This window comes from Myotis myotis, unplaced genomic scaffold (genome assembly GCF_014108235.1).
Source record: "Myotis myotis isolate mMyoMyo1 unplaced genomic scaffold, mMyoMyo1.p scaffold_m19_p_1, whole genome shotgun sequence".
Taxonomy (NCBI): domain Eukaryota; kingdom Metazoa; phylum Chordata; class Mammalia; order Chiroptera; family Vespertilionidae; genus Myotis; species Myotis myotis.
In genome coordinates, this window is record NW_023416313.1 from 107,377,359 (window position 1) to 107,389,971 (window position 12,613).

A 12,613-nucleotide genomic window follows, 5' to 3' on the forward strand; every position below is an offset into this window, starting at 1 on the left:
GATCTAACACATTTAAGGCATCTTCTGAAAGAATGCAAATAAATCTAATATTATAGGACTTCAGTGGATATTTCAATTGGCTACAGACTTTGATTCTAAAATATTGACTTTACCCTCTTAATAATGTCATTAAAGCACTAACAAAATAGCACATAAGGGACATTATAAGTTTCTAAAAGGAGGAACAACATACTTTACTCAGTTGGAGTTTTAGACTATTTTCTCTAATAATAAGGGAAGACTTGAATGAAAAATAGGCTTTTTAACAAAACAAACAAACAAAAAGCAAACAAAATAACCAATCCATGTTCTGACCTCTTTTATCTTCCCATTAACAGCATTATGTGGAATGGCCTGGAAGATAGGGGTGTGAAAATACTTAATGGAGTATTTTTTTTCCACAAAGGAGTGAGAACAGGTAGTTATCTACGTTCCAAATGACAGAAAGAATACTTGGCTTTTGTTTCTTCCTAAATGACTGACTTCAAGTGTAAGGATTCTACATGAAATGTTCCAGAGAATAAGACTTAGAATATGGTGCTTGGATAGCATTGGAGTCGAGTGGTCTTGTGTTTGAGGCTAGAGCCACTACTATCCTCTTTGTGTCTCAGCATCACCATCTATAAAAATGGACCTATTTTATGACTCAAGATTCTTATGTAAATTTACCAGATATGCTCAATTCCTATCTCTGTTTTCTTCAATTCTTAGTTAGTAGAGAAGGGGCTCCTCTCAGGGATATTGCCTCTCATTAGAGCAGTTAGTAATAGTTGGAAAATTGAGGGGCCAGAGAAGCTAGCTCAGGACAGAATGAAAAGCTGAGGATTTATAGTGCCAGCAAAAGACTTGACCAAGTACCTAAAATCTGCATGGCCTGAAAAAGAGGGAGAGAGGACGGAAAGAAGGGAGGAAGGAAGAGAAGAAGGAAGAGAGGAGGAAGGAAAGAAAAAAATGGCTTTCTAGTAACGTTATAATTCCTGGTGCACTTCTAAAGGGAGAGAGTCTAGATCTAGTGAGAGTATATTTGGGCTTCTACACAAATGGTCAGATCAGTACTTGCACACATGCTGTGGGAGAGAGAACAAACACGGTACTATTGGCATCCAGCATCCAGTATTAAGCATTTGGTAGACTAACAACAATGACTAGTAGTTCCCTTCCCTTCAAAATTATCTTTTCTCAAAGTTTATATTACTATTAGCACCATAGATATAATAGAATAGGCAGCTCTTACTATTAGCATGTTTTTTTAAGATTTCTTTGGAATCAGTCTTGGAGGGACTAAACTGATTCTTTACATACAGACAGGTGTTAATGTTTGTTTTACTTCATAATTTGGAGAAACTGTAGAGATAAGGGGATGGCAATGACAAGGCAAAAATTATGCTGGCAACGTTAAACAGGTAAGAAAGACTTCATTCAAGGCCATTATGATGGGGAGAGAGACCAGGATTCAGTCTGAAATTAGCTCTGCTGAAACAAAGGACTACATGGTGTTTAAGAACTGGGATAAATGGCCAAGGATGGGGAGTGGGAGGTGGGTGAATATAGCCAACTTGTGTCAGTTAATAGTCTTTACCCTAAAAGGAAAATAAACTTTTTTACATTTTCATGACAAGAAGCAGTTTTACAACCTGGAGATGGCATCCACTGAAGTTAGATTCCTTCCTGTCAATGGACTGGGAGATAAGATACTATTTTCCTTGATAATTACATTTCAAAGGCATAGCTCCCAGGTCATTGAGAAAGACAGTCCCACTTTGTAAAACTGGCAAGAGGCCTTTAAAAAGATTTGCATCTGACAGGAGCAGAAAAAACAATTTACAATTATTAACTGTAAGAAAAGGGAGGGGAGAGACCTCTGTGGTTAGAACATCTGAGTGATGTAAGGGCTTGGGCAAGAGGAAAGTCAGGCGCCTAGAGGCAAGAAGAGGTCTGTCTAAAGCAGTGGTTCTCAACCTGTGGGTCGCGACCCCTTTGGGGGTCGAACAACCCTTTCAGAGGGGTTGCCTAAGGCCATCGGAAAACACATATATAATTACATATTGTTTTTGTGATTAATCACTATGCTTCAATTATGTTCAATTTGTAACAATGAAATTGGGGGTCACTACAACATGAGGAGCTCTATTAAAGGGTTGTGGCATTAGGAAGGTTGAGAACCACTGGTCTAAAGGGTAGTCAAATGAAGGCCTTCTAGGTCAGCAGAGAAAGATGGTGATGCTAGCAAGTATAAAGGGAGGTTTTACTAGGCCAAGCCTTTGTCACTTAAATAATTTATCACTATTTCTGCATCTAAGTCACCTTAAAAATTCAGTCAAATTTTAAAAATTGTTAGAGATTTTTTTGTTAATGTGTAATTCAAATTAATATACAAAGTAAATATTTAGAGGTCTAGAACATTAACTTAGTGGAATTGAAGTATTAACGGTGACTTGAAAACATTAAAATATTGTGTAACCACCACCTGGAGAAAACTGCCTTATGGAGAAAAAATCTCCAGTGATGAAGAAAATACTTCCTTATCTATTAAATCTAGTAGAATATCAGAGGTATGCTTATAATAATTATCTTCAAATATACCATGTTGGACTCCATTTTCATCCAATTGTTAGTGAGTACCTTTTGACATTTTGGCTAGATTCCATAATTTTGCAAGTCCTATTAATTTATAAACTTGAATTCCCACCTCTTTTCATCCTCTCTGACTATACTGACTAGGTCTTTCTTGGCTTTAGAGCTTAAAGTATAAAGGAAAGGCAAGATCAGTACTTTTATGCTCCTCTTCACTCAAAAATGTGTTGTCAGAATAGAGGTAGAGGTCAGAAAAAAGTAGAAAATGAAACCTCCAATTGGGCAAACTTTCATTTCTCTCCTTGTTGGGGTGACTATTTTTGAGAATTTTTCTGCAATTATATCAACCAAATATATATTTCTCTACCATGATTTTTATAATTTTTCTAAAATGGGGCCAGTGACAGTTCCAACGGGCTACACTTAGTCCATTGGAGGATCACTTTCCCGCATCTTCCTTAGGCATGTGCTATCTATCACACCACACCTCCTTGCTGACCTCATCTGATGACATTCACATGTCTGATGTGAGCTCTTTGTCCCAATGCTGTGGGAGCCCCACCAAAGCTGGAGCCTAAACATATGCAGCCTCCTTGGCCAACAATCCAGTTTTTATCTTCTGTATCTTTTAGGAACCAGAACCTGTAGAGAAGATCTTAGATTTGCCATTCTTAGCAATCTCCCAGGGAACAATACATTAACTATTTCCCACTTCCACTAATCAGGAAGTGCAGGAATAGGTCATCAATTAGAGACTCAAACAGATACCCTAACAGTGAGCAAAATTCTACTCTCACTTCTTTAGGATTCCCTTTTGCGCATAACTGATTCCCTTGGTGCCCATTTCTCTTGGCTTTTGGAGGCAAGGTAAGAGCTAATAACCACTGCATTTACTAAAAGGCCAATGGCATCCTTAACTCACAGTTATCTTCTTATAATGGCTTGCTTGGAATAGATAGAATGGACTAGATTCCTAAATGGTGATTTTCAGTAATACTCCTGGGATGTGGCTTCTTCCAACTGATGGCGACTCTACTTCAAGTGGGGAAAGTTAATGTCTTTTGCCTTTAGTTGAGGTTTAGATGAAATTCTTGAACTACAGAAAAAATATCTTATAGGATATGTGGTTGCATGTAAAATATTCCTCACAGAACTGTTGAATGCATTAAGTTGGATACTGTGTGTTAAGTTTTGTGTTTGGAATATTCTAGACACCTAATGAAAGTTACCATGATCATACCCTTCAGTGTCCTCTAGAAATTATTTCTTACTCTGACCTTTGCCACATTGTACTATCAAGTTATCCTACCTGTCTCAATTTTGGCATTTCCTGATTCCTCTACCTGTCACTAATTAATAGGCAAGCACTGACATTTTAGGCTTCTGTCACTGCCACAAATATATATATATATATATGTTTATATTATATATTCTGTACTTTTGCATGCCATTGTTTTCAAGTTCCAAGTTCATGTGACAAACTGACTCCAGAAAACTTTTCTACAGTTATATCAACCAACATCAGTCTTTAAAACCAAATTTTCATATAACTGAAAGTACATTTCTCCACCATAATTTCTATAATTTTTGTCTTTGACATTGTGTTCCTTCTAATCACTCAAGAAAAAAAATACTCCAGATTGTCTGTAAAACATCCTTTTCTGTAATGCAAAATATTTAGCCAAAATAACAATTTTATCAATTTGTATCATGGAACAAATTAAGTTATTCTTTATTGTTACTTCTTGCAGAAAATACCAAAGACAAACTTTTATAAGTTCCTGTATGTGTAATTGTGATAAGCTATTAATTGGTTTCTCTTAGGGTACTATTTTCCAATCTCCAAATCATATTACTCAATACCTCTCTAAACCAATCTATATTAATCACTGCTTTCAATAAAGTCACCCTCTGTCAAAAGGAAACTTCAGTATCTATTTTTTGTTGAAGATAAAGTTTAAATTTCTTGATATAACTTTCAAACATTCAAATCTCTCTAAATCATCCCCAAATATGTTTCCATGAAACTCTGCTTTAGCTGAACTGGTTTATTTCTGGATTACTTGCTCAGCTATTTATAGACTATATTCTTTAGCTCATCTTATCTTAACCAAAGCCCAAGCTTCTTTATTTTTATTTATTTTAAAATATATTTTTATTGAAGCTTTTAATAATGAAAGATAACCTATGGACATAGACAATAGTGTAGTGAGGGCCTAGGGGGTGTGGGATGGAAGGGAGCAATGGGGGGAAAAAAGTGACATATGTAATACTTCCAACAATAAAGATAATTTTTTAGAAAAGGTTCACATTTTCAATGAAACTCTGTAGGCACTACCAGCCTTCAAACCCTTATAGCACCCTTTGCCTGATGCATCCTTTTCTTTTTTTTTCTTTTTTTAATAACACTAAATTTTTTGAAAACTTTAGGCCCTTGTTATTTGGCATCCATTATTTCATTAAGTCTTTCCAAAAAGCCTAAAAGATGGGTATTATATCCATATCATTAAGATTCAAGCCTGGGTATGGAAATGTTTCAAAATACCAACAAGGTTCTTTATATGGCAAGCCCAAGTACAAGACTCAAATAATGGTGCATCTGATTGTGAGGCCATTTTATTTTTATTTGCTCATATTGTAGAATTTGAGAGATCAAAATGAATGGGGACAAAGAAAAGTACTTTGATTTCATGATCTAAAACAATGCTTCAACTGAATAAGGGGAACTGAAGGTAAATTAAAAAGCAGTCACATGTAAATAGTATTAGAGAAATAAAGTAATGAATTCACTTAGTGTTTGGTTCATTTTATATCATTTTATTCCCTTCATAGAAAAAGAATTCTTTTTAAAAAAATATATTTTATTGATTTTTTTACGGAGAGGAAGGGAGAAGGGTAGAGAGTTAGAAACATCGATGAGAGAGAAACATCGATCAGCTGCCTCCTGTACACCCCCAACTGGGGATGTGCCCGCAACCAAGATACATGCCCTTGACCGGAATCGAACCTGGGACCCTTTAATCTGCAGGCCGACACTCTATCCACTGAGCAAAATGGTCAGGGCTAGAAAAAGAATTCTTAATGGGCCTCACGTAAATAAGAAAGAAAAAGAGGGGGTAGAGAAGAATAATTAGAAGGGGTTTCCAGATTAAATAAGACTATCCTGAGGAAGTCATTCAGTGGGTAGCCATTTGCATTGAGGACGTTATATTGTTAACATGTATTTATGTTAACATCAAAGAGCATCAGGTCACACACAATAATGTCATAGCAGCGAAGAAATGAAGAAATGATATATGAGCCTTTTTCCAATAACTTTTGCTTTATATTGTCTTCTGTTTGTGATAGAAACATTAATAAATTTGACAACGAAAATTGAATTTCATGCAAGTGTGCCTAAATTATTTTTAGAAGATGAAAACATAGCAGAGCTGTTAAGGTTTAAAATTAAAGTGTGCATTTTCGCCTATTAATAATTATGCCCATTTAAAACAAGCCTTACTCAAATAATGTAAATTTAACGAGGAAAATATATGAGAATATTATTTCCTTCCTGTTAAATTAAAAAGCTCTTTTGTTGACATCTAATGACAATATCACTAATAGGAAAAATTCAATTAAGTCAAACTAATAAAAAAAATCCCATTTACAATTGTAACAAGAAAAAAACCTAGGAATAAATTTAACCGAGGATGTAAAAGACCTATATTCAAAAAGTTATAAGATACTGAAAAAAGAAATAGCAGAAGTGGAAGCATATATTGCATTCATGGATGGGAGAACTAATATTATTAAAATGTCTATACTACCCAAAGAAATCTATAGATTCACTGCAATTCCTATCAAGATATCAATGGTGAATTTCACAGAACCAGGACAAATATTCCAAAAATTTATATAGAACCACAAAAGACCCAAAATAGCTATAGCAATCTTAAAAAAGAAGAACAAATTTGGAGAACCACGCTACCTGATATCAAACTATATTACATGCTAGAGTAATCAAAGCAGCATGGCACTGGCATAAAATCACACATATAGAGCAATGGAACAGAATATGCTCAATTAATATTTGACAAAGGAGGCAAAAACATACAATGGGGTAATGATAGTTTACTCAATGAATGGTGTTTGGAAATTGAACAGGTGTGTGCAAAAATATGAAACTAGATTTTTGTAAGAAAGTTTTCTTACACCACACACAAGAATAAACTAAAAATGGATTAAAGACTTAAATGTTAGACTCAAAAAATAAAAATGTTAGAAGAAAACAGGCAGGAAAATCTTGGACATTTCTTGTAGTAACATTTTTGTGTGATATATTGCCTCAGTCAAGGAAACAAAAGAAAAAATAAACACAAAGTACTACATCAAATCTGAAAGCTTATGCACAGTAAAGGAAATTATCAACAAAATGAAAAGGCAACACATTGAGTGGGAGAACATACTCACCAGTGATACATCTGGTGAGGGGTTAATATCCAAAATTTATAAGAACCTTATACAACTCAACACCAAAAAGCCCCCAAATAATTAAAAAATTGGCAAATATTCTGAATAGACATTTCTCTAAAGAGGATATACAGATGGCCAATAGACATATGAAAGGTTGCTCCACATCACTCTTCATCAGAGAAATGCAAATTAAAAGCACAATGAGATATCTCACATCTGTCAGAATAGCTATCATCAATAAATCAACAAACAACAGGTTTGGAGAGAATGTGGAGAAAAGGGAACCCTCACACACTATTAGTGGGAAGGCAGATTGGTGCAGCCAATGTAGAAAGTAGTATGGTGTTACCTCAAAAATTAAAAATGGAATTACCTTATGACCCAGTAATTCCACTTTTTGGGATTTATCAAAACACTGATTGGAAAGAATATGTACATCCCTATGTTCATTGCAGCATTATTTACATTAGCCAAGATTTAGAAATAGGCCAAGTGTCCATCAGTAGATGAGTGGATAAAAAGCCAAGATACATTTACACAATGGAATATTAGTTGGCCATAAAAAAGAAGGAAATCTTACCCTTTTCAACAGCATCAATGGACCTGGAGAGTATTATGTTAAGTGAAATAATCCAGTCAGAGAAAGACAAGTACCATATGATTTCACTCATATGTGGATTCTAATGAATTAAATAAAGTAACAAAAATAGAAACAGACTCATAGATAGAGAATAGACTGACAACTGTCAGAGGGGATGGGGTTTGGGGGCTGGGTAAAAATGGTGAAGAGATTAAGCAAAGCAAAAACAAAAACCCATAGACAGAGAACAGTATGGTGTTTGCCACAGGGAAAAGCAAGTGGGGTAGGGATGGGGGGTAGAAAAGGGTGAAGGAAGATAAACAGTGATGGAAAGAGACTTGACTTGGGGTGGTAAAAACATAATATAATATGCAGAAGATGTATTATAAAATTGTACACTTGAAACCTATTTAATTTTATTAACCAGTGTCACTCCAATAAATTCAGTAAGTCAAACACTAAGTTCATGGGATTTAATAATAACTTCAACTCACATATAGCACACTGTCTTTAGAATATTAAAAAATAGTAGGCAGGTTCTTACTATTTATGCCACAAATAATTAATATTTTGATCAATATTGCCTTCTTCGAGTCTCTCATCTATTTTCAAACAATTTGCCATAAATTCAGCACAATATTGTGATAATAGTGTTGAATAACATTGTGAATCTAGTGTTGAGTAAGAATTTTTACTTTGAAATAGTATCAGAACAGAAAAGTCATAAATATAGTAGAAATAATACTATTGTACCCTTAATCTAGTTTCCAGAAACAGTAGGATTTTAGTATATTTGCTTTGTTATTCATTCTTTCTGCCTGCCCCTCCCCATATTGACATTTTCTATAGTGCTTAAGAGTAAGTTGCAGACACAATGCCCTTTGCCCCTTAGTACTTTGTGTGTATTTCCTAAAAACCAAGAATACTCTCATACATAGCCATAGTACAAATATAAAAATCAGACAATTGGCATTGATGCTACATTACTATATAAAGTACATTTCTTATTCAGATTTTCTTTAGCAATATTTTAAGAAAACCAATGTTGTATAAAAGCTTTTATATTCTTTTTATTTTCTGGAAAATTTTAAGCTTCAAGAAATGCTGTACCCAAACTACGATGTCACTCTAATATTTTTAGAAATGGAAATTTTCCCCTTCCCCCTCTTCCTCCTTTCAACTAAAACTCATCTACTCATTAAATTCTATGAAATGAATTTTGAACTTATAGGCTCATAATTCAATTGAGAAAATATAGACAAAATTTAATGTTCAGATATAAAGAAAAAAATAAGAAGCTTGCATCACTGATTTCAAATGGCAACCTAGATCTGCTCTAGGACCTCCCTCTTAGAAAAGCAGGTACATCTATTATGTCTATCACTCATTTATCTCACGCAGGGTATATGACAATAATTTTGATGCACATTTTTGGACAAACGCATAATCATAATGATCAGGTTTAACTTAATTAGTTAATGTTAATGTGCTTAAAAGCTCTCAGTTAAAGTTGGATTTTAGTAAACTGAAAATGATTAAGACTTAGAGCAGTAGTTAACAAACATGCTGTGAGTTCAGATTTAGTATGTGGCCCATTTCTAGGAAGTTTGATTTGGTCTTATTCCTGCAATCAAGTCCCTTCACCTTGGACAAATCTTTAGTCCAAGTAATTAACTGATTGCATTGTTCTATTCCATTGATCCTAAGAAACCTGAAACACCAATCAGAAAGAATGTACACACCCCCTATGTTAATAGCAGCACAATTTACAATAGCTACTAGTAAGATCTGGAAACAGCCCAAGTGTCCATCGGTAGATGATTGGATAAAAAAGCTGTCGTACATTTACACCATGGAATACTATGCAGTGGTGAAAAGAAAGGATCTCTTATCCTTGGAGACAGGATGCAAGGTCCTGGAGAGTATTATGCTGAGTGAAATAAGCCAGTCAGAGAAAGACTGATATCATATGATTTCACTCATGTGGTATCCAATGAACAAAATAAACTGATGAACAAATATCCCACTTATTCACTCATCACATGGATGAATAAAGAGAATTATATCTGTGTAAGGGAATATTATTCATCCATAAAAAGGAAATCCCGCCAGTTATAATACATAGATAGACCTTGAGGGTATTATGTTAAGTGAAATGTATCAGACTGGAAAAGGCATATACTATATGATCTCACTTATATGTGGAATATAAAAAACTTGAAACTCATAGAAACAGATTGACAGTTGATAGAGGCAGGGGGTGAAGAGAGAGCAAAATGGGTGAAGGTGGTCAAAAAGTACAAACTTCCAGTTATTATATAAATAAGATCTGAGGATGTAATGCATAGAAGGGTAACTATATTTAACAATACTATTGTACATCTGTAAATTGCTGAGAGAGTAAATCTTAAAAGTTCTCATCACAAGAAAAAAAATGTGTAAGGTGATAGATGTTAACTAAACTTTTTGTAGTAATCATTTTGTAAAGCATACATATGTTAAATCAAATGGTTATATGTATATATCTCATTATATATTATAAAAAATATCTGTTTATGTAATAATATAATAAAATTATAAAATATATAGAATATATAGAATGTCTATATTAAACTAGAAGCCCAGTGCACAAAAATCCGTGCACTTGATGGGGGCCAGAGGGGATCCCTGAGCCCAGCCTGCGTCCTCTCACAGTCCGGCACCCCTTGGGGGATGTCCAACTGATGGCTTAGGCCCGCTCCCCAGGGGATTGGGCCTAAGCTGGCAGTCAGACATCCCTCTGGCAGCCCAGGGGGAGTGGGCCTAAGTCATTAGTCAGACATCCTTAGCGCTGGCGCAGAGGTGGGAGAGTCTCCCTCCACTGCCACTGTGCTGGCCAGCCATAAGCCAGCTTGTGGCTGAGCAGCACTCCCCCTGGGGAAGTGCACTGACCACCAGAGGGCAGCTCCTGTGTTGAGCGACTGCCCCCTGGTGGTTGGTGCGTGCCATAGTGACCAGTTGTTTCCGGTTGTTCTACCATTAGGGTCAATTTGCATAATACCCTTTTATTATATTAAATAGAGAGATATATTATATAATTACATGTACAATATATTTTATTGATGTATAATATATGGTTACATATAAATTATATTTGAATATTAAATATACTAGAGGCCCGGTGCATGAAATTCGTGCACTGGGGGTGGGGATTCCCTCAGCCCAGCCTGCCCTCTCACAGTCCGGGAGCTCTCAGTGGATGTCCTACTGATGGCCACAGTCTAGCAGCAGAGTCTTGGTGCAGGCGTCCCATGTGTGTGTGTGTGTGTGTGTGTGTGTGTGTCTGCAGGGGGCCTGCCCCCAGCCACACCTTGGATGCTTGGAGCAGGTGCCCCTCTCTGTTGATCTCTCAGGCTCCTGGCCTCCACTGCATGTTGTACTCTCCCTTGAGCTGTGGCCAGGGTGGGGCACCCTTTCCTGCTCTGTGATCGCCATGGTGACCCAGGGGCAGGCGCACACAGAGGCTGGCTGCAGGCCATCCTTTCCTGCTGTGGGATGTCATCGGAAATCCCATGGGCAGGGAGGTGCACACGGTGGCTGGATGCCCGCCCCCTTTCCTGCTCTGTGATCGCCACCGCGATCCCATGGGCAGGCGCACAGGGGTGGTGGCTAGAGGCCACCCTTTCCTGCTCCATGATCTCCAGGGCGATCCCACGAGCAGGCGCACACAGAGGCTGGCTGCAGGCCGCCCTTTCCTGCTGTGGGATCCCCATGGTGACCCAGGGGCAGGCGCACAGGGGGGCTGGCTAGAGGCCACCCTTTCCTGCTCCATGATCTCTGGGGTGATCCCATGGGCAAGTGCACACAGGGGCTGGCTAGAGGCCGCTCTTTCCTGCTCCATGATTGCCCCAGCGACCCAGGGGCAGGCACACACAGGGGCTGGCTGCAGGCAGCTCTTTCGTGCTGTGGGATCACCGTGGCGACCCAGGGGCAGGCACACAGGGGGGCTGGCTAGAGGTTGCCCTTTACTGCTCCATGATCCCCGGTGTGATCCCACGTGCAGGGGCACATGGAGGCTGCCTGCAGGCTGCCCTTTCCTGCTGTGGTATCTCCAGTTGCTCAGCCTGCCACCTGTGCTTCCAATCACTGTCCTTCCCCTATGACCTCCCATCATTGCGCCTATGTATGCAAATTAACTGCCATTTTTGTTGGCGGTTAACCGCCATCTTAGTTGGCAGTTAATTTGCATATCGCCCTGATTAGCCAATGGGAAGGGTAGCGAAGTTATGGTTAATTACCATGTTTGTCTATTACTAGATAGGATAATAATTAATATACTAGAGGCTCGGTGCACAAAAATTTGTGCACTCGGGGGGAGGAGGGTCCCTCAGCCCAGCCTGTGCCCTCTCGCAGTCTGGGACCCCTCGGGAGATAACAACCTCCTGGCTTAGGCCTGCTCCCGGGTGGCAGAGGGCAGGCCCAATCCCTAGGTGCAGCCCCTGATCTGGCTCAGAGCAGGGCCGATTGGGGAGTTGGGGCGCCGCCCCCTGTCATGCACAGAGCAGGGCGATCGGGAGGTTGTGATGCCACCCTCAGTCACGCTCCAGGTAGGGCCTATTGGGGGGTTGGGGCACCATCCCCTGTCACACTCAAGGCAGGGTTGATGGGGAGGTTGCGGCGCCACCCCCTGTCACGCACAGAGCCGGGCCCATCAGGGGGTTGGGGCACTGCCCTCTATCACCTACAGAGCAGGGCCGATCAGGGGGTTAGGGCGTCGCCACTGTCACACTCAGGGCAGTGCCAATGGGGAGGTTATGGCTCTACCCAGTCACACACAGAGCAGGGCCCATGGCGGGGGGGAGGGGTAGGGGAGGGGTTGGGGCGCCACACCATGTCACACACAGAGCCGCAGGGCGATCAGGAGGTTTGGGCGCTGCCCCCTGTCACGCTGATCCTGGTGCCGGGAGGCCTCGCGGCTCCGCTGATCCCAGTGCTGGGAGGCATATTACCATTTTACTATATAGG